Source organism: Dermacentor andersoni, chromosome 10, assembly GCF_023375885.2.
Source record: "Dermacentor andersoni chromosome 10, qqDerAnde1_hic_scaffold, whole genome shotgun sequence".
Taxonomy (NCBI): Eukaryota; Metazoa; Arthropoda; class Arachnida; order Ixodida; family Ixodidae; genus Dermacentor; species Dermacentor andersoni.
In genome coordinates this window covers 126,528,705-126,545,325 of record NC_092823.1, presented here as the reverse complement: position 1 = coordinate 126,545,325, position 16,621 = coordinate 126,528,705, and the positions used below count along the sequence as shown (strand labels likewise).

The following is a 16,621-nucleotide window of genomic DNA, read 5'->3' as shown; positions in this document are numbered from 1 at the left end:
GCTTTTTTTTTTTTTTTGCTTCGTTTGATGTACGTAGCCGTGATACCGTCCTACGTGAGCGCTATTACTGCGTATCAAAACCCGACCCAAGGTAATTCAATTCAATTTCAATTTATTTTCCGTTTGTACAAAAAAAGAAACTGCGTGTGTCAAGAGAAAAGCGATGCTGTAGCACTGCTTGGCAAGCCTCGACACCCCTTCAGTCAGCAGCCTATGCGGATAGATATCAATACATGAGTTTCGGTAAATGCATGTAGTTATACATTATGGAGACAACAAGATATGATTCACATAAAGAGGGAAAACAACTAAAAGAATATATACATATTCAACATTTCAGGTAATGGCATTATGACAAAATTAAAAGAAAAAAGCTGAAAAGAAGGTCATAGGCTCTGTAGCATTTCCCTGTCCAATGATAAAACATGCTGGAACATACGGGTTTTCATGTAGTATACCGTATGTTTCAAATTGGATTTTCGAATGGTGGTTATGGAAAATATGTTCTTTTTTTCGATGCGGAGGCGCCAAGTGCAGCGGGAATTTGGACGTGGGAAAGGAGCATCAATAAGATCTTGATGAGTGCTAGTTGGTTCATATTAAGAACCGATGTTGATCAGCGCGAATAAAACAAGGCCACGAGGCAACAAATACCACATACTAGCGTTGACTGCCAACTGGAAGTTTATTTGAAATTGTCCAGCCATTTTATACCGTTTCCAGCGTATAGGCATACGTACACCAGTCACAGAGGAAGGCGGGAAATGTGTAAGCGTTCCCTCTCTTACCGTGTCGGAAAAAAGAAATAGCTTTTTTTGCATGAAAGATTATGATGTAGCTGACTGTGCTGATGTGTTTGCGACTGGTGTACGCATGCCTACGCTAGAAAAGGTATAAAATGGCTGGACAATTTCAAATAAACTTCCAGGTGGCAGTCAACGCTAGTATGTGGTATTTGTTGCCTCGTGGCCTTGTTTTATTCGCGCTGTTCGACATCAGTTCTAAAAAGGAGCATCCTCACGTCATCGAAACCTGTCGTGGAAGTTTCGTGGTACCAAATACACCTGACGCTTACACACACACACACGGCCATGGCCACGCTGTAAAAAAGCTGAGTCCAGCAAGCAATCTGCGGGCCGAGAAGGGATAGCGGTTGTGTTTCCAAGAGAAGCGAGCAATCGGAAGGGCCAATTTGGCAGCTTTCGGCAACACGGGTCAGTGTATATGGCTAATACGGTCACACCAGCTCTTGAGCTGTTTGAGATACCACGTGACCGCCACCTCCACTGTCGGTGGCGTGAGTATACCCTGTTTCCTCAGGTCTGAAGCCGCGTTTGACGCGCATTTTCCAGCAGGTCATAAATGCCAACCGCAACGAAATTTAAACTTCAGTTTGGCTAAATTCGTTATAAATGAATAGTAGATACAACTGAAGCAATCTTCGCAAAGCTGCATTCCGGTATTTAAAAATTTTTAATATATGTATATATATATTAACAGACTCTAAATAGCTCCTAAGCAAACGACGCGTGTCCCTGCTTGGTTAGTGGGTATGACTAGAGTGGCCACCCTGCGTATGCCACAAATACCAGACCGTGGCCCCCGAGATTTTCAGCGCGCCGCGCACACCCTGCGATCTCGGAAGCCGTGCCAGGAAACTGCGCTGGTTCTCAACGTCCTCGGTTCTGCGTAATTTCCGGCGAGCAATAAAGGTGACGTTATTATTATTATTATTATTATTATTATTATTATTATTATTATTATTATTATTATTATTATTATTATTATTATTATTCGTAAGTTTCGTTTCTTCTCGAGGTTCATTGGAGCTCCGACCAGCAGAATTTATGGGCTAGCCGCAGCGAGAACTCTTCTGCAATTCGAACGCCTCTCAAACAACGACGAAACGCAGATGAAGCGGGAGACGAAGCAAAATAAATCAACACTTTAATGAGCACTTTTTCTCGAGATTCCGGTCAATACGACGGACGCCACTGCTTGCACAACGACGAAGTCGATCGTACTTGGGCCCCCACCGTCGACACCTTACCCTTTCATTCGGCTCGAGGGTTGAATACATTAGTGCGTTAAGAGTGCGCTTTGCCTCCTGAGCTCCTATTGAAATACATGTATGAGAACAGATCCTGGCTCGGAATTCGCTGCACCTAACTTGATGATATTTTCCACATTTAAAAGAAAAAAAAAGTTACTATCTATCGACTGTAGGAGATAGAGCTTTAGTTAAGCATTAAATGATTTTTTTAACACCTGCAAATAACACAATTAAAAATAGAAACAGGCGAGTATCAAGTTTGCCGACTCCGGAACTCAACGATAAAGTACGATATCCCAATTCTCTATATGCCCCTATTGCGACATCTAAAGCTGACAACGTTACTAATTTGTGAATAGTACTTTTGCAAAACCCTCGTAAATGTTGTAAGGATTTAGGTGTAAGCCCTAAACTTGTATATCCCACTTGTTCGCTTCAAGTTCGCTAGCAGGTGTAGTTCACAGAACTTCGATATCTGCTTTTGGTGCGCAGTCACATATTTGTAAACTTTGCACGTCGTTTTCTGCCTTCCTTTAGAAATGTTGACAATTCTCGTCGAATTTGAAGGCCTTAATCAAAATACCGCTTCTTAAGTCTGTAGAATGCAGATTTCTCCCATAAATACAATAAGTTTATTCAAATCAGTTCAGCGCACGGTGTTTGAGTGTTTGTGCGTAATAGCGCTTGCCCTGAATAGGACTTTTGCAGAAGCCCGTGTAAACACTGTAACAATTTTATATAAGCTGTTAATTCGTATATCACATTCGTCCACTTGAGATGCTCTAACGGATGCTGTTTACAGAACTGTGGTATATATTTTGGTGCATAGTTGGGGACTTATAAACTTCATGCGTTAATTTTATTTAATCTGTTCTTACAGACTTGCCAATTTTCGGCAATATTTAAGAAAAAAGTATAAGGCCCTAATTCGAAATTCTGCTTCCTGCAGTGGCTGGAATTTAACTACCTCTTTCAAATGTAAGAAATTTTTGTCACAACTGTCCACCGGTTACCTTATGAAAGCATTTCTGCGTCTCACGTGTACTTTGAATAAGAAAATTGCAGCTGGCCCCGAGTTGTAGAGTTTCACGTAAAACGGAGAGCTAAAGGTGGCTCAATACAAAATACGAGAGGGAGCACTCAATTTGCCTTAAAAATGCCGCAACGAATAAAATCTCAAGCGCCATACAATACTCTTCGATGAAACAAAAATACTCAATGGGAAATAAAAGTATTACGTACCCCTACGTCTGATTCAAATCCACAAATCACAAGTAATTACAGCTTAGGAACGAATTCAGTCTTTCTTCTCGTATTTGTCACGACTGTACTTTTCAGCTAGTTCCTTCTTTGAATGTATAGAATGGTTCGAGAGGGACATCGCATGCATGGTGGTTTGCATTGTGTATGTCTTCTCCCGTTGCAACGGATCCACGCTCTGAACGTTCCTGTGTTTCTTTCTCAATCATTTTTGTTGTCTATTCTTATTCTGTTGAAGGTCAGCCGTCCGTCTCGCAACATCCACATCAGGGCAGACGACGTTCCTGCGTCGTCTGTCTCCCCGAGCAAAGGACAGACGCTGTTCTCCTGTCGTCTGTCCCTCGAGAAGCTGCCGAGTGGGACAGACGTACGACGTTACGGTGATCCCGCAAGCAGCAGACGACAAGAGTGGGAGTAAGCACACGACCGTTAGCGGCGACACACACGCGCACCGCTCCGGCACGCAAAACACAAACGACATATGCGACCGTCCCACAGATTACATTTGTAGAGCACACGCAAGCCACACGAACAGGCTGGAGGATGGCGCTTGCGGTCGTTCGCGCCCCCCTAGATTCCCAAAACAAACAAAATCGCCTACTCACACTCACAACCAAACACACACACACACAGCGATCCCGGTGCGTCTACGATCGCGAGTGTTACACAGGAATGCGCGCCGTTCACAGGTTTCCTCCGCGCAGACAGACGAAGTCAGTGAGTGACCGCTGTTCCACGAACTCGGATTAGTCACGCTCCATCGACATCCGTCGGCGGGGCGGGGCGTACTGCATTCCAACGGGGATGCAACATAGACAAGGTGCACACTTTGTTCGCCAAGCGCCCAGGTAGATGCACACCGCTATCGGCCACACGTAAGTGCTGTGCCTCGCGGGTGGTGCTAGCTACCCCCCCCCCCCCCCCTCCACTTCCCAGACCGCCAGCTCTCTCGCGTCATGGCCTCCTTCGCGGTGTCCTAAGCGGCTCTCTTTATGACCGCCACCACGTTGTGGGCACAGAGTGTACAAGCTAGTATACGCTTCGACCCACGGGCACATTTCGCCCGCACCAGACTCATCGGCGGAGCCGAAAATCGGTCGAGAGCTTACGGACTGCTGCGTCAGCGCTGACGCATCTGACTGGCCGTCGTACTACATCACGTGAATAGCCGGCAAAGCGGAAATACTTTGGACAGACTTTGTGTCGTCTGCTTTGAGCAGAACGCTGCGTCAGCGACGAGTAAGTGGTCGATTGACTTCCCGGGGGACGCGCCGGAAATGCTTCGTACACCTTCGTTCGTTCTAGTTTTTTTTTTGTTTTTTTTTTAAGCATAGGTGTGTGGAGGGTTTCCCTTCGGAACGAAGCCAAACTATCTTGCAGCTCCCCCCCCCACTCCTTCCCAAACCACTTTCTTTATCACCTGTTATCCACCCTGGGAACATTTCGAGGACATTCAACGTGAAAGTAAAAGCCACCATAGATTAGAATATTTCTTGTTTATTCAATAATCGCTCATCACAATTCTACATCGTAGTCCTCTAGGCTGTAACGCATTGTGTACTGTGGTACCAGCTAGCGTTAGCCAAGCTGTCCAAAGAAGAAAAAAAAGCAAGATTAAAAAACTACGGTGAAAGACATGACCGTAGGTCTTAAGGTCGTACCCCGCATCGTATTTATGTTTCATAATTTTTTTCGCTGAACATCTTGGCTACTGTTAGCTGGGACACTATATAGGGAGTGATCATCTTTAAGTTTTAGAAATTTTCTTTAAAAAATCGCCTGTTCAAGATGATTCTAATTCATCAGCTGGAGTATTCAGAGAGGCTGATATTACTTGCGCAAGAAATCAAAACACATACTGAACCAATGAAAATCCCTAATTAACTTAAGTAATTACTTTATGGCACCTAATTCAATTTACGAATCGTGGAGTTTCCCAAGGCGTATCCATTTGAAATAATTTCCAGAATGACACCTGTTTGGAGGTATGCGCCATCAAACTCGTCGTAAAAATGCAGTCTCGTTCCATTTTTTTAGCAAGACGCTCTTTTATACATTGAAGCCCAAAAGTAGTTGGAACGCCATGTACGTATTTCGTCCGACACATTGAGAAATAATATCTCGAAAGTGGTGTTATCCTGGAAATTCATTTCAAGTGGGCACGTCTTGCAAACTCACCGGCTATGATTCGTAAATTGCAATATGTGCCACAGAGTGATTAATAAGGAAGGTAATTAGTGAACTTGTGTTAATTCGTTGGACGTGTGTTTCGATTTCCCGTGCTAGTAATTTCCGCCTCTCCGAATAATCTAGTTCAAGGACAATGATTATGTTATCTCTTACAGCCGATTTTTTGTAAATATTCCGTAAAACTTAAAAATTATCATTTCGTATATCGTCCACGACGCACATGAAACGACCTGCAACCAGGCACTATGATACAAAGAAGACTGCGAAGAAATTATCGCAGCTTTCCCCTTTTTATTAAAAAAAAAGAAATACACAAGGTGTTGATTGCCGAGAATCCATACATGTGTACGGTTATTCCGGAACCCTCCTTACACAACGAAGACACTTGAAAAGTTACCATTTCTTAGAAATGGAGAACAACGTCCACAAAAATCTTGCGTTGTGCTTTAATAACTCGGAATGATAACACACACTAACAATCTGAGTAAAGGTCCTAGTGCCTACACATACTGCCCTCGCCTATTTAAAAGCAAAAGACCACTTATGTTATGACAAGTGCATGTATAAGCGAAGCATATCTGGTAGACAAGCAATGCCCTAATCAACAAAACGCAAAAGCAAATACCGAAGGCCCTCATGTGGCATGGAAACTGGCCACTGTGCACTCAATTTATTTGTTTATTTATGTAGTTAGTTAGTCAGTTAGTTAGTTAGTTAGTTAGTTAGTTAGTTAGTTAGTTAGTTAGTTAGTTAGTTAGTTAGTTAGTTAGTTAGTTAGTTAGTAACAACTCGAATGTCCCATTTGGGTGAATTACGCAAGGGGTGGGCATTTCTAGTGGATAGTATCTTCAGTGGCTGACTTCCAAGATGCATGACTGGAAGAGTGGTGCACGGCTTCGGCACACGAAGATAAATGCAGTCTTACGCTGTTTGAACAACGTGTAAAGAGATGTGATGAGCAGTATTGCGAGCGGCAAGCGTTTAAACAGCCTTTGGATGGCTACAACGGGATGAAGTGCGATACCCAGCAGCGATGTCAGTCAGATGAAGCAGTGTGAGTGAGTGAGTGAGTGAGTGAGTGAGTGAGTGAGTGAGTGAGTGAGTGAGTGAGTGAGTGAGTGAGTGAGTGAGTGAGTGAGTGAGTGAGTGAGTGAGTGAGTGTGAGTGAGGGAGTGAGTGAGCAGATATCGCGGATTGTCTTTAGCGTTTCTTTAAACCACTCAATCTTTCAGAAAAATTAAGAAGCTTAAAACAAGGAACAAATCGAAGCGAAGACATGCGCCGACTACAACCGAACATTTACAGAAAGAAAAACCGAAGGCACAGATAAAGAACATACATACATACATACATACATACATACATACATACATACATACATACATACATACATACATACATACATACATACATACATACATACATACATACATACATACATCTTAAGCGCCTTTATTTAAAGATGGACCAGTAGCAACGCTCCCAGTCTGCTACGATTAAACCCACTCCCGTACAGTTACGCACGCATCCGACTTCACATGCGTGGCACGAATGTTTTACGCAATCGCTTCGTAGATAATCTCGACAAAGATTAAAGGCAACGTGCATTACAATGTGCAAGGGTTCATCACAGATAGCGTTCCGAGGGCATAAGGATGCTGGCACGCGAAAAAACGGCCTCCGTCTGCTATCCGTCTGCAGCTTCCCGGAGACCCTACACAGTCTGACGCGGAGCAGAGTCGCGGGTCGCGGCTCAACCCAGCCTGGGAATCGTCGCCGCCATTATGCTACACAGAAGCGGACGAACGCGTGTCACGCGTGTTGCATCAGAGGCTTAATTGCACGCGACAGCTGGTTCGGCGCGTCGACCGACGCGACTTGGCTTCGTGCGTGGGTTCCGGGAAGTCACAGCCGGACGCAAGGTCAGGGCACCGCGCGCGCGAGCTCCATTCACGTCGTCTGCTCGTCACATTTGCCTGCCTAGCAGACGTACACGTTATCCAGTTAAGACGCGGCGAGTATTCCAAATTAAAAAGATGGGTCGTTTTGCGCGAGCCAGATTAAATACTTTTTTTTCTGTTGAATTGTTTCTAGCGCGAGAATTTTTTCTAATGGAACAGAAAGGGGGCGACAGCACAGAGCGCTTGACGCTAGCGAGCTTGAAATTTCTGCAAAAGAAATTGCACACTTGTAGGCCTCATAACTTCTCATTATCCCCAGTATGAGTTTGATAATTTACGCCTATATTATGGCACAGTGAGCTTTATCAAACGCGACTATTCCTGCTCGAATGGACATACGTACTGCCGGGCTACGCCTCTCCGAAGACCGTGCGCGAGGCTAATTTTAGCTTCAGTTGCGTCATGCATGACGCGACAGCAGCGCCACCTGCACGCGCGTCACGCGCATGGGTTCTTTCCTCGGCACACAATGACGCCACAGTAAGCTGCATGAGTAGTGTGTTTGCAAATATATGCGAGATAGTGCTATAACATGCGTTCTTTACATCGGTTTCTGCAGGCGACCCCCTCTGTGGCCGTTTTTAAAGACGTTTCACGTTGTAAACTACCACATGGAACTCCGGCGCCAGCGTCTACGGTAGCTGCAAGTATGTGGCCGTTGGGCTGCAGCGTGAGTATAGAGCATGCCGAAAACCTGCAGGAACGATGGCCGGTACACGGCTTTGCCCAAAGGCTTCGTCGCCCTTCTGACTGCTTCAAACGGCTTTGTGACTCTGCAAATTGATCATCTTTAACAAGATGTTCCTCTACGAACGCAACGTTTCGAAGTATGCGGGCGCGCAAGAGCTATTTATTGCCTTCCTAAGTGTGTTGAGAAACGTACGATTTCTCGGAAATTTCGAAAGAAGAAAGGCGCATATTATATAATTCCCTAAAGGAACATCTGAAACAGTGAAGCACGAAGACTAATAGACAAATCCGTGCAAATTCAATTGTGTGTTTTAACGTCCCGAAACTGCGCGGTCGGATCATGGGACGCCACAGAGGGGGGGGGGGGGGGGGGGGACTTCGGAATAATTCTTACCGCCTGCGGTACCCGTGAGCGTTTCTGCATTTCGCCTCCACCGAAATGCGGCCGGCACAGCGGGGTGTTCGAACCCACGCCCTCGTATTCAGCAACATAATAATGCCACCATTAGACACCGCGGCGGGTATAAGTACACACGAACTAGCCATATCAATCCCAAGCATGGTAGCTGACGCCACAGTTCCTTTCATGTAGTAATTTTTGTAGAGAACAATACACCACATACCATAGGCATTGCATATGATTCAGTGCATACGCAAGAGTGGATGACCCCCCCTTCCCAAAAAAAAGAAAGAGAGAATGAATGTGGGATGGGGCAGACGGGTGACCAAGAACAAACGACATCGGGGCGAAAGGCAGCTAGCTTGACCGTTGCCATGGAAACGGGTGCAACGTTCCCCCGCCGATGATGCGAGCCGGAAGACGTAAACTAAGGGACTGGCCGAGGATTAGAAGGACAAACAGCCGATGGCGATGTGAAACGGGGCGATTCTGGGCCGTCAGAGGACGGCGCCCGTTCCTTTCCCAGTACGACCACGACAGCTCAAGCAGACGACAGTTAGCAGCGGCGTCTCGATACGCGAGGCGCAATGGCGCTGCAGGGGACAAGGTGGGGGGGGGGGGGGGGGGGGGGGCGACTGCGTCGCGTATTATGGCGTCGCCAAGCGTCGTAAATATCGGCCGAACTAAAGGCGGAAACGGCCAGAACAACGAAATGAGCGGTGTACGTTGGAGGCGCCCGTGTCTCCTTCGGCCTTTCCAATAATTCCCCGTCCTTGTGGTGCTACCCGGGGGAGTTTACGGTTCCCAGCGCGTACACGTCTCTTAATTGCCGCCCGTCGGGCGTCACGTGACTCTTCTTGGCACGGCTCAACGTGCGCTCTTTTTTTTTAAAGAATACTCCCAACTGCGACGGCTACGATGCGGCTAAAACGTGAACGATAAAGAATACTCGAGAGACGAGACACGTACTTCACACCATCCAGTGTACGCATCGTGGACAGAAAACCTCGGGCGATCATTAGCAAAGATATAGGTGAAGTAAAGGTGCGGTAGTCTAGTACTAAAGGACTGTGCTAGTGCTCGTTCGTACTGTGAGTGCTCGAGGTGGGATTGTCATAGTCATCATTCTATGAGCACTTAGCCTAAGTTGGCCTCTTTGATTCATTCTGGATGGCTCGGTATACTGTCCGAGGAGCTGCGTACGCCAAGGCTCATTGGCTGAGAGCAGCGTCCCCGGTAGTGGGTTTATTGACCAGTTGCCTTCACCCAAAAAAGATCACGTTCTCGTGACGCCTGCGGCAAAAAGGACGTTCCACGTCCGCCTCCAAGGTCTGTGAGTGGTGGCGCTGGCTAACACTCCCACGGTTCTACTAGGACACATAGATACCCAAGAAAGTGGATGTGAAAACGTCGCCGCGGTAGCTCAATTGGTAGAGCATCGCACGCGAAATGCGAAGGTTGTGGGTTCGGTTCCCACCTGCGGCAAGCTGTTTTTTCATCCACTTTAATTTCCATTGATTTATCGTTTCTTTGTTTCATTTATTAAGCACAAGTAATTTCCCCTATGTTGTCCTTGGTGTCAGTGTTTGTTGGCTTCTTATGATATGACTAATAAAAATCGGGCCCCTCGGTTAACCCCCTATCTTCTCGTTTATATATATATATATTTTTTTTTAATTTTTCCCTGATTATATATGAAAAGTAACTCTTTCCGGCTATAAGGAATGGTAATTATACTTTGATGTGAGCAGTGTGTCTGCAAGGTACTGCTTACGACATTGTGTAATATTGTAAGTGCTAACTGCAGGCATGTCACGAGACATGTCAAACTGCCACAATATTGTGTTTCTTTTTATTGTTACAAGCATAAATGCCGAATTACAGGCAAAACGAGGGGCGTGGCCCTTTCATATTATTTCAAATTCGCAATACAATATGTGAGTTGAGAAATAGGACGGAGTGGCAATAGACAGAGGAAAGGGGAGGGCAGGTGTGGAGAGGTGACACCTCGAGCAGGCTTACCAGGTGCCACGGGAAGCCAAGTAACGCCACTGGGTGCTCTAGTACCAATAGTGTCAATGAGCCCTATCATAGTATTAATGATTACTCGTTATTACTTACACTAATGATAGCGCGAATGAGTACTACGAGTGAACCACCGTGGGTCAATTGTCGCCTGAAATTGTCTGCCCACAATGCGTACGCTAGATGTCTCAGAGTACTGATACTACTGAAACACTATTTGCTCAAGCAGCTCTTCGATGCCAATAAACTGAGGAGATTCTTTAAGCCTCAATTTTCTTCTTCTAAACTCGATAAAACATCAATTTTCTTTTCTCGTTTATGTGAAACATACATAGCTAGCATCAACGGTAATTGAAGGAAATAATAACCCCAATGTACCGCTTTATTTAGACAGAACTGCACGCCTGTCCAACAATATGCCCGAGGCAAGACGCCAAAAGGGAAATGAACCCGTCGTCGACGCACCAATTTGCGCAGCCTCTTATCAGGTTGTTTCTCCGACCGCCCACGAAGACGTCGATAAAAGAATATAAAAAAAATATGCACGACATCAAGAGGGCGGTGAGGGGAAACGCGCGGGGGGGGGGGGGGAAGAAAACAAAGCAGACGCAAGAGCGCGACCACACACGCCATCAAGCAGACGACAAGACGACAAACACAGATCCGGTGATGTTCGTCTGCAAGGAGGAGCAGAAAAAAAAATGCCTGCTGCTCGCGACCTACACACACAGGCACACACACACACAGCGTTGGCAGTGGTACGGTACTCGTCGTTTCCGGACAAAAACAAAGCAAAAGCAAAACAAAAGGAAACAAACAAAAGTTGTGCCGCAGCTCCATTTCCGCCGCGGTGTGCCGCCACGTTCCACTCCTTTTTCCACGAAAAAGGAAGCCCAGTGCAACCGGCACTACAGTGGTGTTGTCAGTACATGTCCTCGGGCGCGCGACATCCGTTATTTCTATTTTTGTCTTTCTTTTTTCTTTTTTATTGCTTCCTGTCCTGCATTCTCGATGCTGGCACGCGCCTACGTTGCGAGATCTCTCTTTTCCAGCGTAACGTCGTTTCGTCGGTGACGACCGACGTCGTCACTATAACCGAGATTTTAGTCGGCGTTCCGGACGTGGGCAGACGACTCCCGGTGTGTAGAAAGATGGTAAAAAAAAAGTGTGGGGTGTTATAACTCAGCGCAGCATATAAGCCGGTTAGAAGCACTTTCCGCGTCGGTTGATCTTGATCGGTTGCAAACAATCTATCTCTTATGCGCCTCTGCGAAGCCGAACACTGTGTCGCCTTTTATGTATATATGCATCAGTAACGAGGTGCCGCGTTTAAACGCGCTGACATCAGTCTGGGTACAGGACACGTTACCCGATTGCCGACGGTGCGTGTTACGCGTGTGAAAAACCGGCTTTTCTTTCTTTTTTTTTTGTATATATGGGGTACTTTGTGGATATATACATATAGAAACAATGTCTAGAGAGGTAACCATGACGTGGATTTTGTAAGTTATGTATGCTGACCACGTATACGTGCAGATCTGCACTGCGTAACAAAAGAAAATAGCTCCCTACATAAAGCTTGAATATATTATTCGGCTCACAGGCATCTCTAAAGCAACCCGACCGACCTGTTAATGAAATGTCGAATTATGTTTAGCGGATTATTTTAGTTACATTATTTTCTTTGAGTTAACCACTCAGTATTCGCCACCGGGGTTTCATGGTAACTTCTTCAGAATGGACGTGTCCCACCTTGTGTGATTCTTATTTGAAACATGAGGATATATGGTATAAACCTTCTAATAAAAAAAATAGCGGGAGGCGTTGTATTTCTCGACGCACTTTGTTGCAGCCACATAATACTTTATATACCGGGTGTTTCAACAAACACTTAAAAAAAAATTGCCTGTGACAGATAGCACAATTATAGTCCATGAGCTCGTCTACTAAGAGGCGGACATTACTTCCACAAAACAAAATGAAATGCACAATTGACTAATTACAATAATGCATTAATTAAGTTTTTAACTAATGACATTATGACACATATTGCAATTTACAAATTCTAGCCGAGGAGTTCGCAAGACGGATCCACTTGAAACGAATTCTCAGGATGGTACCAGTTTCGAGATATGAATTCCCGTACTTTGCGGAAGAATGTATTGCCGTTCCAGTTACTTTTGTGCTTTAATAAATAAAACGACGTTATGATAAGAAAGTAAATGGAACGACAGTGCATTTTTACAGCAAGTCTGACGGCGCATATATCGTAAACGGTGTCATCCGCATAATTCATTTCAGGCGGATATGTCTTGCAGTCTCACCCGCTACAATTTGTAAATTGCAATATGCGACATAAGGTAATTAGTTCAATACTTCATTAGAAGTTTTCTTTAAGTAGTCGATTACGCGTTTCAATTCCTTCTGCAAGTAACGTCCGCCATTTCGAGTAAACCAGCTTCTGGACTAGAATTGTGCTATCTGGTACAGGCAATCTTTAAAAAAAAATTGAAAGTGTTCACTGAAACACCCTGCATATTTACAGGCTTTCCCACCTAACTTCAGCCAGAGTTCCAAAATGTATATATGTCGATGCACTCTAAGACGACGTGACCAATTACATGTTGCCGACCAGTGCGCGGAGTAGGTCAGACTGTTTTTTTTTTGTATTCTGCTTAATTACGTAACTAGTAAAGATTGATTAACCAATTTCCGAAGCAACGAAGTTGGGCAAAAAATTCCGATGAGAAAGTTGCAGAGCGATTTGCATAACGTCCGATTAAACATTTTCTAACTTTCTATCTATCAGGTATTAGTGTTTTTTCGCTTGTTGCAGATGGCCGCGAAATAAAAATATATGTGACATGCCCGCTAGCGCGCCGTGATTGCAGTGCTCCAAAACGTTCCGCGTACGAACGAACACAGCATTTAGCCGGGTGCGCTGCCGCTTAAAAGGCGACAGGGCAGCGACGCAAGTGTTGGCTGTGCGATGCAAGCCATCACTTATCGCCATTATCGCTCGCGCGGCGATAGCGGTCGCCCTATGAACAGGTACACGTGTCAATATCAAATCAAGAGGGACATGGAAACCAATCCCAACAGTGAATAAATACTGCCATCACCAACGGCGAAGGCGCGCTTCCTCTCGGAGAAACGCACATTCGCGGTTCAGACTTCACAGAGCATATCCATTCAGCAGGGACATGAAAAGACGCTGTCGCGCAATTGCCATTGGAGCCAATTATTGTAATTCGCCGTAACATAAGTGATTTTGAAAAGACTCCGTTCTTTCTCTGGTTATTCTGCATTGTATCACATATATGCTTCTAATAACATTGAAGGCAGCTTTAAAATATAATTTAACAATAAAAATTTTAAACCTTTTGCATATCTTTTAATCTAAAACTTGTGAAATCAAGACCTATATGGTCTAAAGCGAGAGAGAGAGAATGACTTTATTGTGCACTCGGAATGGACTCAAGGGAAGGGGAAGAGGTGGGAGATCTCCTTCTGTCTTCCCCATTCAGGCAGCAGCCAGGGGGGTATTCTGTAGGAGTCCAGCTACTGGACTGTCCATTTCGGCCGCAGCTGATTGGATGCAGCTGTACGAGAGAGGAGGAGACGAGAGACCCTAGCCAATCAGCAGCGGCCGAAATGGACAGTCCACTAGGCGGACTCTTACAGAATACCGCCCCAGGAGCCCTTCGACGCCGGCAGCGTCTTCAACAATACGCTGTGCTATCGACTGAAACGCGAACAGCGGAGGGCGTGGCCGAAGCATGTATGAAGGCATAGTGTGCGCCGTCCAGTCATCAGTCCATTGACAGACGCGCACAATCGCATGCGCTGAATTGAATGCAATGCTAGGGTTCTACGTGCCAAAACCACGATTTGATTACGAGGCACGCCGTAGTCGCGGACTCCGCGGGGTTAATTTTGACCATCAGGGGATCCTTAACGTGACCTCCATGCACGGGACAAGGGCGTCTTTGCATTTCGACCCCCGGTCGGGATTCGATCCCGCGACCTCGTGCTTATAGCAGCGCAACACCATACAGCAGCTAAGCCATCGCGGCGGGTAATCGTATATACGTGCTATCCGCGTCAAGTGATACGCGAATAGCGGTGCATGTCATTAGTTTGCGCCGCAATCTTGTTTTTTCTCTCTCACTTTCAAATAAAAGAGAAACGAAAGTATCCCAGCATAGGGGGAGCATCATCGCGCAGTGCGGCTAAACCATATGCGCCCACCTGTCGCTGCTGATGACTGGAGCACTATGCCTCCCCCCCCCCCCCCCCCCCATTTATGCTTCAGCTACGCGCTCTGCTGTTCGCGCTTCAATTGACGCCGATGGTAGAAATTCCGTTAGAACGCATCTCGCCATGACTGTCGACGTTAAAGGGCCCCTCACCAGAGCCGGCCCATTGCAAATTTTACGCATACACTGGAAGTTGTGAAACCTCATCTATAAAGAACGAGAAGAAAGGGGGTTAACCGAGGGGCCCGATTTTCTTTAATCATATCATGAGAAGCCAACAAACAAGGACACCAAGGAAAACAGGGAAAATTACTTGTACTTACCTAGTGAATTAAAGAAATTATAAATTAATGCTAGTGCAGTTACTTTATAATTTCTGTAATTCACTTGGTAAGTACAAGTAATTTCTCCTGTTTTCCTTGGTGTCTTTGTTTGTTGGCTTCCCATGATCTCATCTATAAAGAGCGTCTTTCCGATTTTTTTTTCAGATCGGTTCGTTGTTGGAGGAGATGGGGAAAAAATTAAGAGAACGCTTAAGCTTTCTGATAGAAACGCGGCCTCTTGCGTGGACCGATCTTCTGTTATTATTTCGCACCTCTCAGACTTCAGTCTGAGAAGATTTAACATAAAAGGCATGCGCTGTCGGTGTTTTGTGTCGCGCCATTTGTGTGTGGGTTGTCGTTCTCAATATTCCGAGGAATAGCTTTGTAAAGAACATAACACAAGGTGTGACCCTGGTGTGACCAACTCTAGCGATAGAACTTTAGTGCCGTATAGAACAGACACGGCACTTTTCGCTCACGGGACGCCGGCGCCGGATGCCAACACCGGCTTTTTCTGCGACGCGTCCCTTATTAACGCTGTCGCGTAGATACCCGCAACAATGACCAGACTGCAACGCTCCGGCCACTCTCTACCACGCCACTTGGGCGTGCCAGCTCGTGAGGGCCAACCTATACAATCCCACATCCCATCACACAATGGTCCTATGGAGAGAGAGAGAGAGAGAGAGAATGACGTGGCGTCGCGCCGATACCCTCTCCCTCTCTGTGTACATATAGCCTCAACTCCCGTGACCAGCTCGATGTGGGCTTGAGAGCGCACCGGGTGGCCGCGGCTCATGGCGTCCTGGACTGAGGCCTCCACTCGCGCCAAGGGCCCGTCGAAGGACCCTGCGGTTTCCCTTTAGTTTCATAAATATTTCACCTCTTTTTTTTTCTCTCTCTCTCTTGTCCACAAGCGCTTGGCTTTAAAGTGAACGGAAGCATCAGCCGGTCAGCAGTCGAGATAAGCAAGATACGTTGGCGTTGGTGAAAAAAGAAAAGGCAGGGAAGATATTGATACGACCGGATCCGTCACAGGCATAGGTATAGCGGTATACGAGGTATAGCTAGAGAAGTGTTGATGCAGATTAATGAGACTCTAAAGGTCCTTTAGAGTCTTTTACTTCAAAGATAAAGACTATCCTTTTTTTTTCTATTTCGTGGGTTCGATACCGGCCGTTGCAGCCTCGGAAGGGAGCCGAACCCTTGACCTCATGCTCAGCAGAACAGCCCTACAACATGAGCCGCCGCGAACGGTAGTGCGTACGGATACATGCGTGTTTGTGCGTACACCCGCTATCAGAGGTATCTGTACTAAGTGTCCTGCTTTAAAAAAAAAATAATAATAACGTGTTTCTTGGGGAATAAACCAGAGCACCTAAAGCTGGCAAGTTCGCATAGTATGTTAGCAATGCCAATTCTGAACTGCAGTATCCAGCTTAAGGTTAGACATGCCAAGC

At 45.9% G+C, this 16,621-nt stretch overlaps 1 protein-coding gene and 1 non-coding gene across 2 annotated transcripts in view; one reads left to right on the top strand and one right to left on the bottom strand.

The window, feature by feature from the left end:
* The window catches only part of Myo81F (unconventional myosin 81F), a 124,817-nt gene that overhangs the window by 99,387 nt on the left and 8,809 nt on the right, over positions 1–16,621 (bottom strand). The gene's annotated exons all lie outside the window — the stretch shown is intronic.
* TRNAS-CGA (transfer RNA serine (anticodon CGA)) lies at positions 9,967–10,039 on the top strand. Its single transcript has one exon. It is a non-coding gene; the product is annotated as a tRNA-Ser (tRNA).